Source organism: Schistocerca piceifrons, chromosome 4 (assembly GCF_021461385.2).
Source record: "Schistocerca piceifrons isolate TAMUIC-IGC-003096 chromosome 4, iqSchPice1.1, whole genome shotgun sequence".
Taxonomy (NCBI): domain Eukaryota; kingdom Metazoa; phylum Arthropoda; class Insecta; order Orthoptera; family Acrididae; genus Schistocerca; species Schistocerca piceifrons.
Window position 1 is genome coordinate 499,160,960 of NC_060141.1, and position 21,467 is coordinate 499,182,426.

At 44.1% G+C, this 21,467-nt stretch overlaps 1 protein-coding gene across 3 annotated transcripts in view; it reads left to right on the plus strand.

Moving 5' to 3' along the window:
- The window catches only part of LOC124795301, a 558,174-nt gene that overhangs the window by 318,932 nt on the left and 217,775 nt on the right, over positions 1–21,467 (plus strand). The window contains exon 1 of one of the 3 annotated variants that reach the window (XM_047259264.1): positions 7,713–7,731. The exons of the other annotated variants lie outside the window; for them this stretch is intronic. The gene's annotated coding sequence lies outside the window, so the exon portion shown is untranslated. Of the gene's footprint in view, positions 1–7,712; positions 7,732–21,467 lie in introns of those variants that run through there. 3 annotated transcript variants of the gene reach the window in all.

The window sequence follows — 21,467 nt, forward strand, 5'->3', positions numbered from 1 at the left end:
TATCTGTACAAATTCAACAGTAAAGACAGTGATATGCCATTTTGTTCTTGCGGGAGCACCCGACGAGATCTTGTGTAACTGCGAAGTTTACAGTGGAATTAGGGAACCTGGCGAGACAAGCAAACCACTATACGAACATTTAAGAAACTGCGAATGGTCGACAACTACAGATAATATGTTGTTGTTGTTGTGGTCTTCAGTCCTGAGACTGGTTTGATTCAGCTCTCCATGCTACTCTATCCTGTGCAAGCTTCATCATCTCCCAGTACTTATGGCAACCTACATCCTTCTGAATCTGCTTAGTGTATTCATCTCTTGGTCTCTCTCTACGATTTTTACCCTCCACGCTGCCCTCCAATTCTAAATTTGTGATCCCTTGATGCCTCAGAACATGTCCTACCAACCGGTCCCTTCCTCTTGTCAAGTTGTGCCACTAACTCCTCCCCAATTCTATTCAATACCTCCTCATTAGTTATGTGATCTACCCATCTGATCTTCAGCATTCTTCTGTAGCACCACATTTCGAAAGCTTCTATTCTCCTCTTGTCTAAACTATTTATCATCCACGTTTCACTTCCATACATGGCTACACTCCATACAAATACTTTCAGAAATGACTTCCTGACACTTAAATCTATACTCGATGTTAACAAATTTCTCTTCTTCAGAAACGCTATCCTTGCTATTGCCAGTCTTCATTTTATATCCTCTTTACTTCGACCATCGTCAGTTATTTTGCTCCCCAAATAGCAAAACTCCTTTACTACTTTAAGTGTCTCATTTCCTAATCTAATTCCTTCAGCGTCACCCGACTTAATTCCACTACATTCCATTATCCTCGTTTTGCTTTTGTTGATGTTCATCTTATATCCTCCTTTCAAGACACTGTCCATTCCGTTCAGCTGCTCTTCCAAGTCCTTTGCTGTCTCTGACAGAATTACAATGTCATCGGCGAACCTCGACGTTTTTATTTCTTCTCCATGGACTTTAATACCTACTCCGAATTTTTCTTTTGTTTCCTTTACTGCTTGCTCAATATACAGATTGAACAACATCGGGGAGAGGCTACAACCCTGTCTTACTCCCTTCCCAACCACTGCTTCCCTTTCATGTCCCTCGACTCTTATAACTGCCATCTGGTTTCTGTACAAATTGTAAATAGCCTTTCGCTCCCTGTATTTTACCCCTGCCACCTTTAGAATTTGAAAGAGAGTATTCCAGTCAACATTGTCAAAAGCTTTCTCTAAGTCTACAAATGCTAGAAATGTAGATTTGCCTTTCCTTAACCTATTTTCTAAGATAAGTCGTAGGGTCAGTATTGCCTCACGTGTTGCAACATTTCTGCGGAATCCAAACTGATCTTCGACGAGGTCGGCTTCTACCAGTTTTTCCATTCTTCTGTAAAGAATTCGCGTTAGTATTTTGCAGCTGTGACTTATTAAACTGATAGTTCGGTAATTTTCACATCTGTCCACACCTGCTTTCTTTGGGATTGGAATTATTATATTCTTCTTGAAGTCTGACGGTATTTCGCCTGTCTCATACATCTTGCTCACCAGATGGTAGAGTTTTGTCAAGACTGTCTCTCCCAAGGCCGACAGTAGTTCCAATGGAATGTTATCAACTCCCAGGGCCTTGTTTCGACTTAGGTCTTTCAGTGCTCTGTCAAACTCTTCACGCAGTATCGTATCTCCCATTTCGTCTTCATCTACATCCTCTTCCATTTCCATAATATTGTCCTCAAGTACATCGCCCTTGTATAGACCCTCTATATACTCCTTCCACCTTTCTGCCTTCCCTTCTTTGCTTCGAACTGGGTTGCCATCTGAGTTCTTGATATTCATACAAGTGGTTCTCTTCTCTCCAAAGGTGTCTTTAATTTTCCTGTAGGCAGTATCTATCCTACCCCTAGTGAGATAAGCCTCTACATCCTTACATTTGTCCTCTAGCCATCCCTGCTTAGCCGTTTTACACTTCCTGTCGATCTCATTTTTGAGACGTTTGTATTCCCTTTTGCCTGCTTCATTTACTGCGTTTTTATTTTTCTCCTTTCATCAATTAATTCAATATTTCTTCTGTTACCCAAGGATTTCTATTAGCCCTCGTCTTTTTACCTACTTGATCCTCTGCTGCCTTCACTACTTCATCCCTCAGAGCTACCCATTCGTCTTCTATTGTATTTCTTTCCACCATTCCTGTCAATTGTTCCCTTATGCTCTCCCTGAAACTCTGTACAACCTCTGGTTTAGTCAGTTTATCCAGGTCCCATCTCCTTAAATTCGCACCTTTTTGCAGTTTCTTCAGTTTTAATCTACAGTTCATAACCAATATATTGTGGTCAGAGTCCACATCTGCCCCTGGAAATGTCCTACAATTTAAAACCTGGTTCCTAAATCTCTGTCTTACCATTATATAATCTATCTGATACCTTCTAGTATCTCCAGGATTCTTCCATGTATACAACCTTCTTTTATGATTCTTGAACCAAGTGTTAGCTATGATTAAGTTGTGCTCTGCGCAAAATTCTACCAGGCAGCTTCATCTTTCATTTCTTCCACCCAATCCATATTCACCTACTATGTTTCCTTCTCTCCTTTTTCCTACTACCGAATTCCAGTCACCCATGACTATTAAATTTTCGCCTCCCTTCACTACCTGAATAATTTCTTTTATCTCATCATACATTTCATCAATTTCTTCATCATCTGCAGAGCTAGTAGGCATATAAACTTGTACTACTGTAGTAGGCATGGGCTTCGTGTCTATCTTGGCCACAATAATGCGTTCACTATGCTGTTGGTAGTAGCTTACCCGCACACCTATTTTTTTTATTCATTATTAAACCTACTCCTGCATTACCCCTATTTGATTTTGTATTTATAACCCTGTATTCACCTGACCAAAAGTCTTGTTCCTCCTGCCACCGAACTTCACTAATTCGCACTATATCCAACCTATCCATTTCCCTTTTTAAATTTTCAAACATACCTGCCCGATTAAGGGATCTGACATTCCACGCTCCGATCCGTAGGACGCCAGTTTTCTTTCTCCTGATAATGACGTCCTCTTGAGTAGTCCCCGCCCGGAGATCCGAATGGGGGACTATTTTACCTCCGGAATATTTTACCCAAGAGGACGCCATCATCATTTAATCATACAGTAAAGCTGCATGCCCTCGGGAAAAATTACGGCTGTAGTTTCCCCTTGCTTTTAGCCGTTCGCAGTACCAGCACAGCAAGGCCGTTTTGGTTAGTGTTACAAGGCCAGATCAGTCAATCATCCAGACTGTTGCCCCTGCAACTACTGAAAAGGCTGCTGCCCCTCTTCAGGAACCACACGTTTGTCTGGCCTCTCAACAGATACCCCTCCGTTGTGGTTGCACCTACGGTACGGCCATCTGTATCCCTGAGGCACGCAAGCCTCCCCACCAACGGCAAGGTCGGTTCATGGGGATAGGACAGATAATAATACTGACATAATTTCCTCGAAATGTAAAAGCCAAATAAATGTACAAGGGTACGGCACTTCCCAAATCCCTGCACCTCCCCCCCCCCCTTTCCAACCTAAACAGCATGAGTGCCGGCGTGCCAACGAGTGCAACTAGTTTTGTGGAAGATGGGGACGGAAATCATGTGAATGTATTAGAGAATGTGTTTTTTTTTATTATAAAGTCATTAATGCGAGAGAGACAGGCAGCTGTCGAAGTACTGTGTTTTTACTAACTGAAATGGAAAGGCAACTGGTACTAGAATTTAAAAAAACAGTTTTTTACTTATTAATTTCCATATCCTGCCTAATAATCGTTTACACAACCCATAGAACCCACCACAAACTAGAATTTTAAAACATTCACTTGAAAATATTTGCTCTGCGCGAGATTCGCCATATGTGACATTCAAGAAGCGCGTTGATATTTGAATGCCCTCAGTGTTAATTCTGTTTTCGGAAGTTTCAGTTGTATTTCAGTAGAGGGAGTATTTATTCCTGCATGTCGTATATGAAAATGTGTGCTGCAGTTAGCTGGTTGTAGCAGATATGGACCTCATTCGTAAATATACATTTACATCGTACTCCACAAGCGGAAGGCACTTCCGGTTCCACTAACTGATAATCCCGTATCTCACTCGCGAATGGTGCCTTGGAAGAATGATTGTTGGTAGGACTCTCTATTGGCTCTTAAGGTCTCGAATTCTATCATTGCTGTCATTACGCGGGAGGAAATAATACGTTGTCCGACTTTTCACAGAAAGTTCACTCGAAATTTCAATAGTAATCCTTTTCGACAAGCACAACCCCTCTCTTGAAACGTTTGCCAGTGTGGTTTGTTCATCATCTCAGTAACGCTCTCGCGCTGACGATCCCATGAAGAAATGCGCCGCTCTTCTTTGGGTCTTTATCTCTTTTATCAGTCCTATCTGGTAAGCGCGAGCAAGAGCCTTGTAATTCACTTCCGTCGTGGACGAGTTACATTTTCTTTTCTTTATAGGAAGAATCTCCGTCAGGCATCTGTTTTCCTACTATTTATTTTTGTGGTCATTCCACTTCCAGTCGCTCTGGATAGTTACTCCTAGACATTTTACGTTAGATACTGTTTCCAGCAGTTTGTCATCAATAGTGTCATTGTACAGTAATGGATTTCTTTCTCTGCGTATGCGCAGTATATAACATTTATACATGCACCATTCATCAATGCCTTGTGGGTCCTTCTGAAAATCGATACATTCTTCTGACGTTACTCTCGTATAGACGACCTTATCCACCCGCGAATAGCCTTGAAGAGCTACAAACTATTCCTACGAGTTCGTTTATACAAGGTGTTTGAAAAAGGACTTTACAACATTAAAATCTATATAAATTTATTGAAAGAAGGTATAGAGCTGGGTTGAATGTTATTTGGAAGGAAACACATCAAGTATTTTTACCTTAAACTAAAGATGTTGTATGTGGCTTCTGTTGGTTATCTTGCACACATCCCATCGGAAGCCAGTTTCTTCCCAAACTCGCTGTAGCATTGCAAGTGTAACTTGCTTAAGGGCGGCGTTAATTCTTACTGTAAGTTCAGGTAGGAAAGCAGGCTCAGGAGGTACAAACACGATATCCTTGATGAATCCCCATAAAAAAAATCGAGTGGGATCAGGTCTGGGGAACGTGGGGCCATGCAATTGTCGCATCACGGCCAATCCATTGACCTGGAAAGTTATCACTGAGAAAATCCCGGACATTAGCCAGGTAGTGGGGTGGTGCACCATCTTGCATGAAGTAAACATTTCGTTCTTGGTTATCCTCATCGATCTGTGGTATCAAAAGGTGTTTTAACATATCCGGGTACACGATCCCGTTGATGGTTCTCTCACGGAATATTATCAGTGTCTTTTATTGGTACGATAATCAGTCTGTACGGTTTCAAATGCAAACTGTTTCTGAACACACGCGAAACAGTTCGCGAGGTTCGCGCCGCGCCAAGTCGATTTCGTAGAGCTGTTGACAAAAGCGTTCTCTCACTCGCTCAACGATGTCGTCAAGTGTGTTTGGACGACCTGATAATTTCCCATGCCTTACCGAACACCCTATTTCTACAAAACATTTGTGCCACTCATAAATTGTATACCTACTAAGTGGATATTTAGCGTATTTGGTACGGAAATTGCGCTGAACTGTTGTCGCCGACTTCGAGTCTTCAAACCAAAACACACAGCTAGCACGCTTGGGTCCAGTGAAGGCGCCATCTTTAACGCAACTGCCGCTAGCGCTCCTTACTGTGCGATTCGGCACTAGCGAACTACACGAGGCAAAACTTGTATTTCCCTACAAATTGACACTACAATCACCTGTGTAGGTAGTATGAAATGATTTATATGAATTTTCAAAGTTGTAAAGTCCTTTTTGAAACACCGTGTGTATAGCGTAAACACAGTGCTGTACTACGGAAATTACCTTTACATCTGTCGATTTTGTTCCAATAAGAGTTGAGTTCTTTTTGCAAGAAAGTCTTGCATCCAACGCATATCCTGTCCGATAGGACGATCTTGTATTGTTTTCACGAACCAGCAGTGCAGGACAGTGTCAAATGCCTTCCTCAAGTTAAGAAGCACGGCGTCAAGCTGAGCGCCGTTGTCTACAGCTATGGATCTCATGGAGGAACTGAGCAAGCTGAGTATCGCAAGAGCTCTGATCGCGGGATCCATGTTAATTTTTGCAGAGAAGACTTTCGTTCTCCAAAAATGGCATAATTCTTAAGCTTAATTCTGCAACAGATTGACGTCAACGATATTGCGTGCATCTCTCCTACGGCCCCTTTCTTGAAAACAGGGATGACGTACGCTTTTCTGCTGTCGCTAGGTACCCTTCGTTGTTCCAGCGATCTACGATAAACTAATGTTAGAAGGGGAACACGTTCTTTTGCATAATCTTTGTAGAACCTTATAGGTGTCTCATCTGGTTCTGATGTCTTTCCACTATTAAGCAATTGTAGTTGCTTTCCTATTCCGCGATCACTCATATTAGTATCTGCCATTTCGACGTTTCAGCGTTTCTTACGGTTATTAAAAAGGAGGGACTGCGTTACGGTTTTCCGCAGTGTAACAATTTTCGGAATACCGAACACAGTTTTTCGGCCTTTTCTCTGGTATCTTCCGCTTCGGTGCCTGTGTGGTCCCTGGGTGAATGAATATATGACTTCGAACCGCTTACTGAGTTTTACGTAAGACCAAAACCTATTAGGGTTTTTACTGGGATCAGATGACAATAAAATTGCTTTCAAAATCATCGAAATACGCTATACTGTTAGAATGAAAAGTTGGATTGGAGCTTTCGCCCATAATTAGACGAAACAAGCCAAAATTGAGTTCAGTTTCCAATATACTTTTAATCGATCTTAATATGCAGCGAGTCTGTACGGTACACTGTGTCTACGTACGCTGTCTGACAATTACTCACCGGCTGATCTTGTGTTCTGGTAGCGAGCCAGCGAGACATCCGTCAGACTCGGTCAGTCACACGCTCTAATCTCCCGGGTCCCACCTGGTCCCGCGAGGAAGCCAGCTGACCTTCCGCCAACAAGTCCACCCACACTGCGTGCAGCTGTCCGATCTGAAGACACTCTTGGCCGGAATTCAGCCGCCTGAACAATAGTGCAAGCTGTGCTCAAGAATACTCGCTCCTCGCGAAGAACGATCATTACGTAAACAGCTTACTTCATCACCAACGCTTGTACCATCTGGCCAAATTACGGGCTCGCGTATAGCTGTCACAGGTGCCTAATGTTCTTGTGTGGGTATGAATGACATGCAGTAATGCACTGATGAGTCAGAACATTATGACCACTGCCTTTAGTGAGAGTAAACGCCTCGTCGTGGCGTTGCTGGCCCGTGACGGCGTACAGAAAGTGTACAAGCAGACAGGAACGAATGAGAATGCACGTACATAAGCGATTTTGACAACAGACAGCCCGCTATGGCCGGGCGTGCTGGGAACGGGCATCTCAGAAATGGCAAATCTGGTGCGCTTTTTGCATGCTGTTGTCGCGAGTATCTTTGGAAAGTGTTTGAGCGACGGTGAAACTACGAGTAGATGGCGTGTTGGACTTCCACTTTGAGATCGGAGGCTTGTCCGCTCTGTGCAGTAGAATAAGTGCTAATCTGTAGCAGATCTAACGACAGGGTACAAAGCTGGTGCAGGCACAGCTGTTCTGGTACACATCAATCAGCGCACATTATTTAACGGCAGCAGACGGTACGTACATGCTATCTTGTTGACCCTACAACATCGTTGATAAGGGATCATCTAGAGTGGGCCGTAGATCAATGGAAACCTGAAGCGTAGTCGGATTCTATTCACACCAGGTCGATGGCAGTGTCCGGAAATGCCGTTATCTAAGCGAACGGCTGTTCTAAACACGCAGCGCGCCACAGACGCAGGCTGGTAGGGGCAATATTATGTTATGGAGGACATTCAGCTGGGCTTCCATGGGATCTGTGGTAGTAATCTAAGCCACAGTGACAGTCATGGATTACGTGAAGACTATTGCGTACAACTTAGATCCCTTCAAGCTTGATGAATTCCCCAACAGCTATGGCATTTTCCAACAGGAACTATGCTGTGTCGTTATGTTACAATCGTACTTAAATGGTTTGAACAGCTTGATAGTGAACGCACGTTGATGTCTTGATCATTAAATTCCCCTGATGTGAATTCGACGGAACGCTACAGGGGCACTACCGGGCACCAGCTCCGCGTCCAGTAGCCATGAGTCCGTAATTTACGGGACTGCGTGAACTGCGCGTAGACACGTGATGAAAAATACCTCCGAAAACCTACCAAAGACTTGTGGAATCCATGTCAAGTAGAATCGCTATTTTGTATCGTTTAAAAGTGGTACAATACACTCTTGCGCAAATGGACATAATGTTGTGTATCTTCGGTGTATGTGCACTGAGAACAAGGTTAGGTTCGAGAGTATTATATAGTCAGACCTCTTAATTACAAACTAAGCTCTCTGCTGTAATATATTTGATACAGTGTAGAACGACAAAGTGTTCTGTTTTTGCATGGAAGGTCAGCAGTGCATTTAGAAATATGCTCTTGGCCCATGGTTTCTTATTTTGTTGTACTAGCCGAGTAGTCTTCTATTACTCTCTCTATTCATCCCTCCTCTTCCTTCACACCCTCCTCCCCTCTGTCCATCCATCTACTACTTCCACCTCCTTCTCCATCTCCTCCTCACCTCTCTCTCTCTCTCTCTCTCTCTCTCTCTCTCTCTCTCCATCTCCTCCTCACCCCCCTCTCTCTGCCTTCTCCTTACACTCTCTCTGTATGCTTCATCCTCCACACTATCTCTCTGTCCATCTGTTCCTCTTCCCCTCTTCCTGTCCACCTCCCCCCCCCCTCTGTCCATTTCCCATTTCCTCCCCCCTCTCTGTTCATCTCCTCCTCCTCCCACCTCTTTGTGTCCATCTGATCCTCCCCTACTCCTGTCCATCTCCACTTCTGCCTTTTTCCTTTTCTATCTGCCCACTACTCTTCTCCATCTTCCACCTGTCTTCTACAGCTCCCTCCTCCCCTTTCTCCATCTTCCACTTGCTTTCTACAACCCCTTACTCCCCTCTCTCTCTCTGTCCATTTCCTCTCCCCCCTCCTTACACATCTGCTCATACATCTCTCTTCCATTCCTCTCCCTTCTCTGTCTCTCCATCTCCTCCTCAACCTCTCTGTCTGTCCATCTCCTCCTCCCCTCTTCCACCTCCTCATTCAGTTTCCCCCATCAGAAGTTCGAGTCATTCCTTGGGCATCGTGTGTGTTGTCCATAGCGTAAGTTAGTTTAAGTTAGATTAAGTAGTGCGTAGATTAGGGATTGATGACGTAAGTAGTTGGGTCCCATAAGACCTTACCACAAATTTCCAATTTCCAAATTTCCATCTCCTCATTCCCCTTTCTCGGTTCATCTCCTTCCCCCATATCTCTGCTCACCTATGCATATCTTTATATATACCCCCTGGAATGCATTCTCATACTACCTACACAACATGCCAGTTGTGCAGGGCAGCCTTGATGTCAGTGTTACCGTAACTTTTTCACCACCCCATCCCACCCCTATGGGAGCTAGATGGTATTTATCCTCATAGTACTCCTTTTCAGATAGTTGGTTATGAGCACCTGGATGCCGAGGTTACCAGCTTCCTTACAGTAAGTAGTATGTATACCAAATTTGGTTGAAATCGATTTAGTGCTTCAGGAGGAGATGGGACACACACACACACACACACACATATATATATATATATATATATATATATATATTCCTGTAGAAACTGGTTCATATTTTTCGTATGTGTCTTACTTTCCTCGCTCGATAACTCTAGGGAGAGTAACTCCGCATGCCTATTAAGATTATGGGCGCATTACTAAGCAGGCGCAAACATTCGTTCTTGTATAAAATTGTAGTGTCTGACATGGCGGCAGATTAGCACGCTTGTAAATAAACTAGCACCTCAAAGGACTATGATGATATTATAGAATAAGAGAAACATGAGAGATTGCCAGTACGTCAGGAAAAATGCTGTGGGAACGAGATGGTCTTACAAGGGCGTTCATTTTGTTTCGTACAATCTCTGTAAATCTGAATTAGATTCAAAGGATAGATATTTTCGTTACTAGGATGGGTCTTAAATGTTTGTTCCCCATATTTTGGATTATTAACGCCACACACCATCATGAAAGGACTCTCCATAGAATTCGTTTATAATGATGTGGATTTTCAATGTGGCCTCACTGTACGAGAGTTAAAGCAAATGATCACCATCACTTTCGTATGGCAGCAATCTGCTACACTCAACCCATATACCTGATACTCATCATCAGGGTTCTTGGTGTTAAGAAAGTCATTACCACTGTTTGCGCTCTCCATAATATCCTGTGCAAGTTCCACGCTGAATTATTTCCGACTTACCCTAACAGCATTCTGCGCCCCTTTCCCTGCAAGATCAAATATATCGTGAAAACTGAATGTACCGCCCAACACATCCTAAAGATGTCACACTCTGACACAGTGCTGCACACGAAAGTCTGCACTTGAGCAACGACACTTTCATTTTCTGTGTATGCATATATTCATTTTTATCCTGCAGCCACTATGACTCTAGACACAAAGGAAGTAAAGACATTAGTTGCCAGTGGCCATTGATTTAAATCAGTGGGAGCAGTTGAAAATACGAGTATATGCCGGAACAAGATTCGAATTCAGGTCTCATGCTTACGAGACAGATGCGCTAAGTGATACACCATCTGGATACAGTGGTCACCTCAACAACACAGACTACCCTAGTACGCCTCCTGTAAGACCCAAATTTTCAGCTCATATCACATACTACCGATGTAGTGCATCTGTTTACTAGCCTCATTACTCATTGCATCTCGCCAATTCCTGTGAGAGTTCGAGCTTCGTGTGCATCTGCACTGAAGGGATCATTGGACATCATCGCCCGAATTATATATGTCTTTCAGACGTCCGAAAGAACAGACACCACGTATATAATTTTGCCAATGATCCATTCAGTGCACGTGCACACAAAGCTAAAAACTCTTAAGGGAACTGACGAGATGCCGCGAGAAATGACGCTAATGAGGCACGGCACTACATCAGTAATGTGTGGTATAGGTTGAGAGTTTGGGACTGACAGCAAGCGTCCGTGCGTTTGAGATGACCATTGTGTCCAGATGGCTTAGTGGTCAGCGCGTCTGCCTGGTGAGCAGGGGGGGGACATGTTCCAATCCCAGTCGAGCACAAATTTCAACTTGCCTCATTGATATAAATCAGTGCCCACAGGCCGGTAATGTCCTCAACTCCTTTGAGTCTACTTTCATTTTGTTTTGTTGAGGGACTACTGGGACGCAATTCAGTGTTCTCTGCTCGGGCTTAGTGGTGTTGCGTATAGTTTGTTCCTGAAGACCAAAGCTCGCGTGCGAATCCTAGTCGGAACACCGAATTTTTCATTTTGCCTCTAATCGAGCCTTCAACTCTCAATGACGCGATGATTCACCAGGAACGACAGATGCTTCGGATTCCACGTTAAACTTTAGGTCCCCCTTCCCCAACAGGACACGCAAGTCACCGAAGCAGTGTCCAATTGAAAGACTTGCTCCAGACAGTTTTGCCAGATGTCAGTTGGTGGGATGGAGTTCCATGCCTGTTGTTCTTGGTCGGTCAAAACAAGGAAGGTTAATGCTCTTTGTGGATGACGCTGGAGTTGTCGTCCGAGAATGCCCCATATGTGCTCGACTAGAGACGGAGCTGGTGATCGAGCTGGCCAAGGCAACACGTCGGCACTCTGTAGAGCATTTTCGCTTACAAAAACTGTATGTGGGCGAGCGTTATCCTGTTGGAAAACACTCCCTCGAATGCTGTTCACGAAAGGCAGCACAACAGGTCGAATATCAGACTGACGTTCAGATTTGCAGTCAGGGTGCGTGGGATAACTGCAAGATGCTCCTGCTGTCACACGAAATTATAACTCCAGGTGTAGGTCCGCCAGTGTGCCTAGCAGGTACTCAGGTTGCCTGCAGACCATCAACTGGCCTCCTCCAATGAGCTTTCACTTGACACCACCGAAGTCACAAACGGTGGTGGTCTGCAGTCAGTAGAATGCACGCTTCAGGGTGTCTAGCTCGAAGCTATCCTGGAAGTAACCAGTTTTCAACAGTTCGTTGTGTCACTGTGGTGCCAACTGTTGCTCAGATTGCTGGTGCAGATGTAGTAGATGCGCCAAAACAAACGCAGAACACGATGGTCTTTCCTTTCGGTAGTGCCATATGACCGTCTGGGGCCAGGTTTTCTTGCTACCGTACATTCCAGTGACCACCGCTGCCAGCAATCGTGTACGGCGAGTACATTTCTGCCAAGTGTTTCCGCAATATCGCAGAAGAAACATCCAGCTTTTCTTAGTCCTATAACACGACCACGTCCAAACTGAGCGAGGTATTGGTAACGACGTCTTTGTCGCGTTAAAAGGCATTCTGAGTAACACCCACTCACCATGTCCGATCTCAATGATAACTAAAGCTCACGACCGTTACAGCATGTCTTTAAAGCAAACCTGATTTGCATCCTCATAGTGACACTACTACCGCCAATTTTATGCGACTGGCGCGAACCTTGACCAGACATCAACTTTCAGATGTAGAAACGCGACTACAACTTTCATTTATGTCGCACAGCTACTTCTCCGTGTTGCGATATTTTATTCCGTCAGTGTAGTTTTCAGGTTTTTAGGTACTTTCGGGTAGCTGGTTAACTGGTACCTATAGATTACCTCGTATTTTAGCATAGTGATGAGCTTACGGTCCAGCAGCAGAGTGGTTGAGAGTGGCTGTGCATAGCGAGCGAGTAGGTAGGCGGAGCTACACCCACCGCCAGGCCAAGCCTTCCTCTCTTCGTACTGTGGCAGTGGCAGTTGGGATGCCCCCTGGCAGTTGGTAGTTAGTAGTTAGTGAGGTGGCCGGCGCCTGCAGCGCCGCCGTAGGAAACGAGCAATTGGCGGTGCGCGCGCGCAATATCCGGACGCTCACCTGGCGCTGGAGCCGCCGACGCATCGATCGCTCAGCGGCGGGTCACGGCGGGACACGCACGGCCGGGACGCGACACCACTCGCCGCTGGCGCCAGTCCGCTGGCGAGATACCCGCGTGTACCGCCGTCTCTCACCCACTTCCGCGCTCGCCAGTCGCCAAAGCGTCCGTTCACAGATTCCAAACGTTAAAGAGCTATTAAAGTACTATTCGACACTGATTTCTTCGTAGTGGGCCTCGCAGCCTCAAGAAATTTTGAAACGTGACATGATTCCACCATGCTGTTTTTTAAATTCTTTATTTGCACTACTAGTTTCAGACGCTGTCCATTTTCTAGTGCATCTAAAAAAAAAATACATCACGCTGTATTCTCTGACTCACAGTTGAAATCTTCACACATATTCATGCACATCTGACAGTCGTTTGAACAACTGCATATAGCGTGATTGGTAGTGAACGTTACGCGGTTCCTTTGCCTAGTGCTTCTGGCCAGATGTGACATTTCAATACGGCAGTAACGTAACCATTCTCGATAGCTCTTTGCATGTCATGCACCTTACCCTATCTGATCAAAAGTGTCCGGACACTCCCAGAAACATACGTTTTTCATATTTGGTGCATTGTGCTGCCACCTACTGCCAGGTACTCCATATCCGCGATCTCAGTAGTCATTAGACATCGTGACAAAGCAGAATGGGGCGCTCCTCGGAACTCACGTACTTCGGACGTGGTCAGGTGATTAGGTGTCACTTGCGTCATACGTCTGTACGCGAGATTTCCACACCCCTAAACATCCCTAGGTCCACTGTTTCGTATGTGATGGTGAAGTGGAAACGTGAAGGGACACATATAGCACAAAAACGTACAGGCCGACCTCGTCTGTTGACTGACAGACCGCCTACAGTTGAAGAGGCTCAGACATCTATCCAGACCATCACACAGGAATTCCAAACTGCATCAGAATCCACTGCGAGTACTACGACAGTTAGTCACGAGGTGAGAAAACTTGGATTTCATGGTCGGGCGACTGCTCGTAAGCCACATATCACGCCGGTAAATGCCAAACGACGCCTCGCTTGGTGTAAGGAGCGTAAACATTGGACGACTGAACAGTGGAAAAAAAGTTGTGTGGAGTGGCAAATCACGGTACACAATGAAGCGATCCTATGTCAGGGTGTGGGTATGGCGAAAACCCGGTGAACGTCATCTGCCAGCGTGTGTAGTGTCAACAGTAAAATTCGGAGGCGGTGGTGTAATGATGTGCTCGTGTTTCTCATGGAGGGGGCTGCACCCCTTGTTGTTTTGTCTACATTGATGTTTTAAGCACCTTCTTGCCTCCCACTGTTGAAAAACAATTCGGGGATGGCGATTGCATCTTTCAACACGATAGAGCACCTGTTCATAATCCACGGCCTGTGGTGGAGTGGTTACACAACAACAACATCCCTGTAATGGACTAGCCTGCACAAACTCATGACCTGAATCCCATATAACACCTTCGGGATGTTTTGGAACGCCGACTCCGTGCCACCCCGCACCGACCGACATCGATACCTCTTCTCAGTGCAGCACTCCGTGAAGAATGGGCTACCGTTCCCCAAGAATCCTTCCAGCAACTAATTGAACGTATGCCTGTCATCAAGGCTAAGGGTGAGCCAACATCGTATTGAATTCCAGCATTACCAATGGAGGGCGCCACGAACTTGTAAGTCATTTTCAGCCAGGTGTCCGGATACTTTTGATCACTTAGTGTATATTTTAGATGATGATCTTTGACGATTGTGCTGTGCAGAAATATTCATGGCACGCGATTTATTAACGAACTGTCCTCATCTATTACTGTAGGTGACTACTAGCTTAGCGCCCGCTTCTTCGTTCGCATAGACTGTATGGTCTACATAGATTTTGTTTTTTTTTTTTTTTTCTTCTTTGAATCTAATTTTTATGTTGTTCACAAGATACAACACTTTCTAAACTTTTCACGCTAATAAGGCCATAGAAGCATGGTCTTTTCCGAATGTACTTCGGACCATAAAGCGACTTACGGGTTATTTCTAACCAAGAAGTCGAATACCAATTTCTATAAAGGCAGCTGTAAAAGTGCTTTAGTTCTTTAATAATGATTTATTTTCAAAAGAGCTTTCACCCACTATTTTACCCCCTTAGTGTTGAATTTCCAAGAATGCTGAAACACGATTTTTTTTTTGTTTCTGACTAACCAAAATATCCATTATCGTAGTTGTAGCTTCAAAATTGCCTTAATAGCGACACTTTTTCACAAAGCCTTTGATCCCGTATTTCACCTCGTTGGGGATGGAATACCGAAAAGTCGCTCCTTAAACGACACTTACAGTAAAAAGTCAACACCCTCTGCAGATTTCAGGTTTGTAGTATGTTCCTTGGACACACTCAAAAATGGGCAGTTTCTGAAGGTAGTTTGTCCAAATAATTTAAAACACAGCCTCGTGGAATAATGTTATTTTTCAATACTTTGAAACCTTGACTTTCCATAAACATTGCATATTGCTGACACTATATCCTGCAAATGTTGTCCGACATCATTGCGACCATACGAATTACAGCCACATATACCACAACGTTACCGGCGGCTATTGCCCGGCAATGTTTGCGGCAATACTTTTCCGGGGCAGAAGTATTTACAATGAGCCACACTATTGCAACAAAATGGACGAAGGCGGGCTAGTGGAAGTACCGCTCAGCTGCTTATACATGATACAAGGAGTAATGTTAGGGAGAACAAGAGATATCGGCGATGCGTTCTTCTTTAAGTAAGTGAAATGCTCATGAACTGATGTTGGATGAATACCTTTTTAGAATTTTACCAGTGTTTCAAAACACTGTTTCCAATATCTTGTACAAGCTATTGGTCTGAGTGTCTCTAAACCCGATACTAAGACGAGAGACTGTGTACTAGTTACAACCTGATTGGTGATCACCTTTTGGTTCTTAGCAACTCGTGATTCGCACAGATGTTTAATGTAGCTCTTTAAAGTGCACTACTTCTCGTTAAGCCTCTTGGTAGCAGAAGTAAGCAATGCTTTGGGAGAATGACCGGAGGTTTTCATTAACGCAAATCTGAAATAAGAATATTTTTTTGTATTTTCTTCTTGTTCACCAGCACAGGGAAACACGCGTGATATACCACACAAAAAATAAATCGTGATTCCGATCTAACCGGAAACAGTTTGCCAATTGTCCTTTTTCCAGATTGCAATTACTTTCGGTGTCTCATAGTTCAGGTAGGATTATGAAATTCATAATCTCCTATTTGCCTACTACTCCAACGCTGTAAACAACAAACTCAAACTTAAAAACAGGTAACAACAAATGTGGCTACATGTACGCCCAAACTGCCGAACAAAAGCGTAACGACATTGTTTTCTCTTAGATACTTGACTGCAGCGCTTTCGGTGAGATAAGCAAGAAACAAAGTTGAGTCGGAGGGAAGCATTTACAGGCAGGAACAGAGATATCTGTTACTGATGCGACCATCCGTCTTTTCTTCTTCTTCTTCTTCTTCTTTCTGAAAATCGAGATTTTTGTAGCTCTGTCCAGAAATTTTTCAAAGGTAATCCGGAACACCTATTTGTGCCGCATTTAACAATTATGAAACGATTTATCCCGAATTAGATATCTGCTTTACCTGTGTTGGTATGTTCTATTATACGTTTTAGTTAAGTTGGAGAAAATTCACAACACTGGTAAATATAGTATGTCTGCTCACTCTTCATCTTAACAGGTACTAGTAAAAAACAGATTAATGTACTTTTCATAACAAAGTGATATTTTGCCTTTATTACATCTAATTTGTTTTCTTTTTTTTGCACTATTAAATTTTTTAATCTATCCCGAATTTGGGTCTAGAAAATATTCTCACCTTAATATTACACTGCAATACTAAATAATCTCCAACCTTGGTTGGCAATATGTCAGCAACTATCTGAAAGGCCAGTAGTATTGCCAGGCCATATCGCAACATTGCTACGTGTTGCGACCACATTGCTGCAATGCTGACGGCAACGCTACTGCTGGCAAATGTTGCCGTAAGATACCCATGTAAACCCTCCTTAATAGGTCCTGTCCGCGTAGTCTCTGGGCTCTGTCCCTCCTATCTATAAGGATTTTAGTGCAAAGTAAATGACAGTTGTGTATATGATGACATTGATATGTCGTTCTTCATTTTAGGAGCGCAGGTAACGATTCTGAACGCTACACATGTGTTGTTCGAAACTTTGCGGTAACTTAGAGACACGTACTCGCAGGTAGAACTGCAAAAGCATATCATCGTTAAAACTGCGATATGAAAGACAGACGACAGCGAAGTGCTATGGATTTGGAAACTAATGGTTGCCGTTGCAAGGACACTACACAGGCAGCGTGAGTAGTGACAGTGCGGAGTCACTAAACCTCAAGATGAATCTGTCCTCCCTGGCTCGTAAAAAAAAAAAAAAAAAAAAAAAAAAAAAAAAAAAAAAAAAAGTAAGAGAGATTAGGGTTTAACGTCCCGTCGACATAGAGGTGACTAGAGATGGATGGATCTCTGGCTCGTCTCTGGCACCGACCAGTGATGTTAGTTAAGATCTGCCAAATGATAATTTCGGCGGTTCTCTCTCAGAAGCGTAATAAGATGGGGGACCACGGTCAGCTGGGGTGGTAGCCTGGGGCGAAGTGGCAATCAAGCGGTGTGCTGTGAGTGGAGAAGGCTTGGATGGAGGTACCTGACTGTGCGCCAGATGTACTCGTACATAGCCCAAGCCGATTGCCTACGAAACTAGTGCAGCAGTAAAACAATACGCAAGGACTAGAGACAGGGACCGTATCAGCTAGTTCGTGACTGACACTGAGTGTCAGATGTACAGACGTCTGCATTGATTTCCATGCCCCTCAATTACTGGATGCAAGGCCCCGAGAAAATAGTATCTGTACATGACAGTATTAGAGATTTAATGTTACACGGTTATATAATCATAAACATGCACAAGACAGCATAGACCATCTCATTATACCAATACAGATTATAACATCGTAACTATAACTTAGTTACAATATACAACACATTGTAAGACACTTTAGTGTGTTGTACTACCAGGTGATGTAGTTGGATGGTATCCTCAGCTTGTTCCACATATAATAAATGTCCAATGTTGAAATTATAACAACAGGTATAACACGACCTACTGCATAGTACCTTGACAGCAGGTCAAAAGTCAGTGCAACCAAATATGGGCAAATAAAAAAAAAAACTTGTCAGTGACTGTTGGAGCCAACGCAGCACACCATCGTTACTGTCCAGGGCTTGTCTCTAGTGGTGGTGTCTTTCCACTGACCCAGTCCACCCTCTGGTGAAGTACCAATTGTGTATATCGCACGGATAACTCAGAGGGAATTCTTTTGCACTTAATGCTGCATAGATGTGACAAAATAATTGAAGAAAGGGACAAGATGAATCTAGGAGCCAGCACACAACGCTGTCCTGAAGCACAAAAGGAGGCCTCCTATGTCAACATTTCCATCTGGTGACATATCTCAGTAAAGCTTCGCACGACCTCACCCCATGAGACGTAACAGCACCTTCGTCGCTTCTGCGATGGCGCTCGGCTCGGAGGTAACTGGTTCGAAACTAGAAGTGAAAAGAATTTCTGCACCAGTACTTACTTTGCAAGAGGACGAGAAGTGGTGGTGTAAAACTGCTGATTATCAGACTCGATGCCCAAAATTCCTCTCGTCTACGCAGCATCTCTTGAAAGTATCTCATGTGGCATTTGATGGTGATCCATCCACTGGATGTGGACGTAAAGTTCGGCTGCTCCATTTTTGCTACTGAGTAGCAGGCTATATACTGGCACCAGGTTCAACTTCCCTATCATCATCATCATCATCATCACTCAATCACTAATAACAATAATAATAATAATCATCATCATCAACAACAACAACAGTAACACAGACGAGACACTACTATACACACAGTTATTACAGTCAAGTGCACGAAACAATTACAATTAAAACACCTGATACGTAATTGCCATGGGTTAGACGACTCCGCCATTACATAATGAGACATTGAGGAACTTTTTGCGCTTAACCCAGAGTCTTGGCCCACGGTTTGGCAGTCAGTAATTGTTACCCCTCTTCGCCTTTCTTTCTGGCCAAGTATTTCAACCACGGGGTCTCCCTTTCGGTGGACGCAACTAGTCGTTAGAAGTCACCTGCAGAAAAGTTGAGCCATGCTGCCTTATAGCCGTCCGTAATTGCAAAAGTGTTACTGGTGCAAGATTTTATTCAGAAACTGACCTCTCGATTATGTGCCACAAACGTTTGATGGGATTCATATCGGGCGCTCAGGATAGCTAAATCATTCACTCGAACTGTCCAGAACGTTCTTCAAACCAAACGCGAACAATTGTGGCTCAGTGACAATTCCATCGTTGTTTGGCAACATGAACTCATGAATGGCTGCAAATGGTCTCAAAGTAGACGCACATAATCATTCACAGTCAATCAGAGGTTTAGTTGGACCAGAGATCACAGTCCATTCCAGATAGACGCAGTCCACATTATTTTGGAGCCACCATCAGCTTGCACAGGGTCTTGTCGACAACTTGGGTCCATGGCATCGTGGTGTCTGCGTCTTACTCGAACCCCACTATCAGCTCTTATCAGCCGGCCGTTGTGGACGAGCGGTTGTAGGCGCTTCAGTCTGGAACCGCGCGACCGCTACGGCCGCAGGTTCGAATCCTGCCTCGGGCATGGGTGTGTGTGATGTCCTTAGGTTGGTTAGGTTTAAGTAGTTCTAAGTTCTAAGGGATTGATGACCTCAGATGTTAAGTCCCATAGTGCTCAGAGCCAGCTCTTACCAACTGAAATCGGGACTCTTCTCGACGGTTTTCCAGTCGTCAAGGGTCCAACCAATATGGACACGAGCCCAGGAGAGGCGTTGGTGGCGATGCCGTGCTATCGGTCGTCTGCTGCCATAGCTCATTAACGCCGAATTTCACCGCTCTGTCCTAATGGATACGTCCGCCGTAAGTCCCACATTGATTTCTGCGGTTATTTCCTTCAGTGTTGCTTGTCTGGTAGCACTGGAAGCTCTATGCAAACGTCGCTGCTCTCGATCGTTAAGTGAAGGTCGTCTGCCACTGCGTTGTCCGTGGTAAGAGGTGACTCTTGTCACTGTGGATCTCGGGCTATTGAATTCCCTGACGATTTCCGAAATGGAATCGTCCGTGCGTCTAGCTCCAACTACCATTACGTGTCGAAAGTCCATTATTTCCCGTCGTACGGCAATAATCACGTCGGACACCTTTTCATATGACTCAACTGAGTACAAATGACAGCTCCGCCAATGCTCTTCGCTTTCACACCTTTTCACGATTTTCGAACGATTTGGATGTTCACACAACGGTTCTCGGATAGATCTATGTTCACGGGGGCAGATGTCAATCTTCGAGGAACTGGACGAATTATAGTATCTTCCGACCATTGTTTACAGAAACGTGGTGACTATGTAGAAAAAGTGTGTCATGTATCTATGTCACTTTGAAATGTAGTGCAGCATTCGAAAAGAGTTACTTAGCTTGCCATAATAATGTGTAACTTAACTTCTTGAAGTACCTAGCGTATCAAGAATTTCCTCTGATCCCATTCGGTGCCCAAAGCCGACACACAGACTGTGTACAACTCTCTATATTGTCATACAGTAAAACCGTAAAATTAGGACCATTAGTTGATTTTAACTAGTATACATTAAAACGACTGGCAAACTGTATGCTGAAATTTCTTATTAGATTAAAACTGTGTGCCGGATCGGGACGCGAATTTGGAACTTTTGCCTTTCGCGGGTGAGTCGTGCATGGATAGCTCCATTGGTAGCGCATTTTACCGCAAAAGGCAAAGGGTCTAGGTTCGAGAACACTGTCGATGACACAATTCTAAACTCAATGCGCAATCCTCTGCAGAGTGAAAATTCATTCTGTAGATAACCTGCTGCTGTTTGACACTGTACCCTTCTTATAGACACAAGTGCAGACACTGAAACAACACGTAATTTATCCTGCTCACAAATGTTTAAAATCATTGAAGCAACTAGTTTATACAGGGTGTTACAAAAAGGTACGGCCAAACTTTCAGGAAACATTCCTCACACACAAATAAAGAAAAGATGTTATGTGGAGATGTGTCCGGAAACGCTTAATTTCCATGTTAGAGCTCATTTTAGTTTCGTCAGTATGTACTGTACTTCCTCGATTCACCGCCAGTTGGCCCAATTGAAGGAAGTTAATGTTGACTTCGGTGCTTGGGTTGGCATGCGACTCATTGCTCTACAGTACTAGCATCAAGAACATCAGTACGTAGCATCAATAGGTTAGTGTTCATCACGAACGTGGTT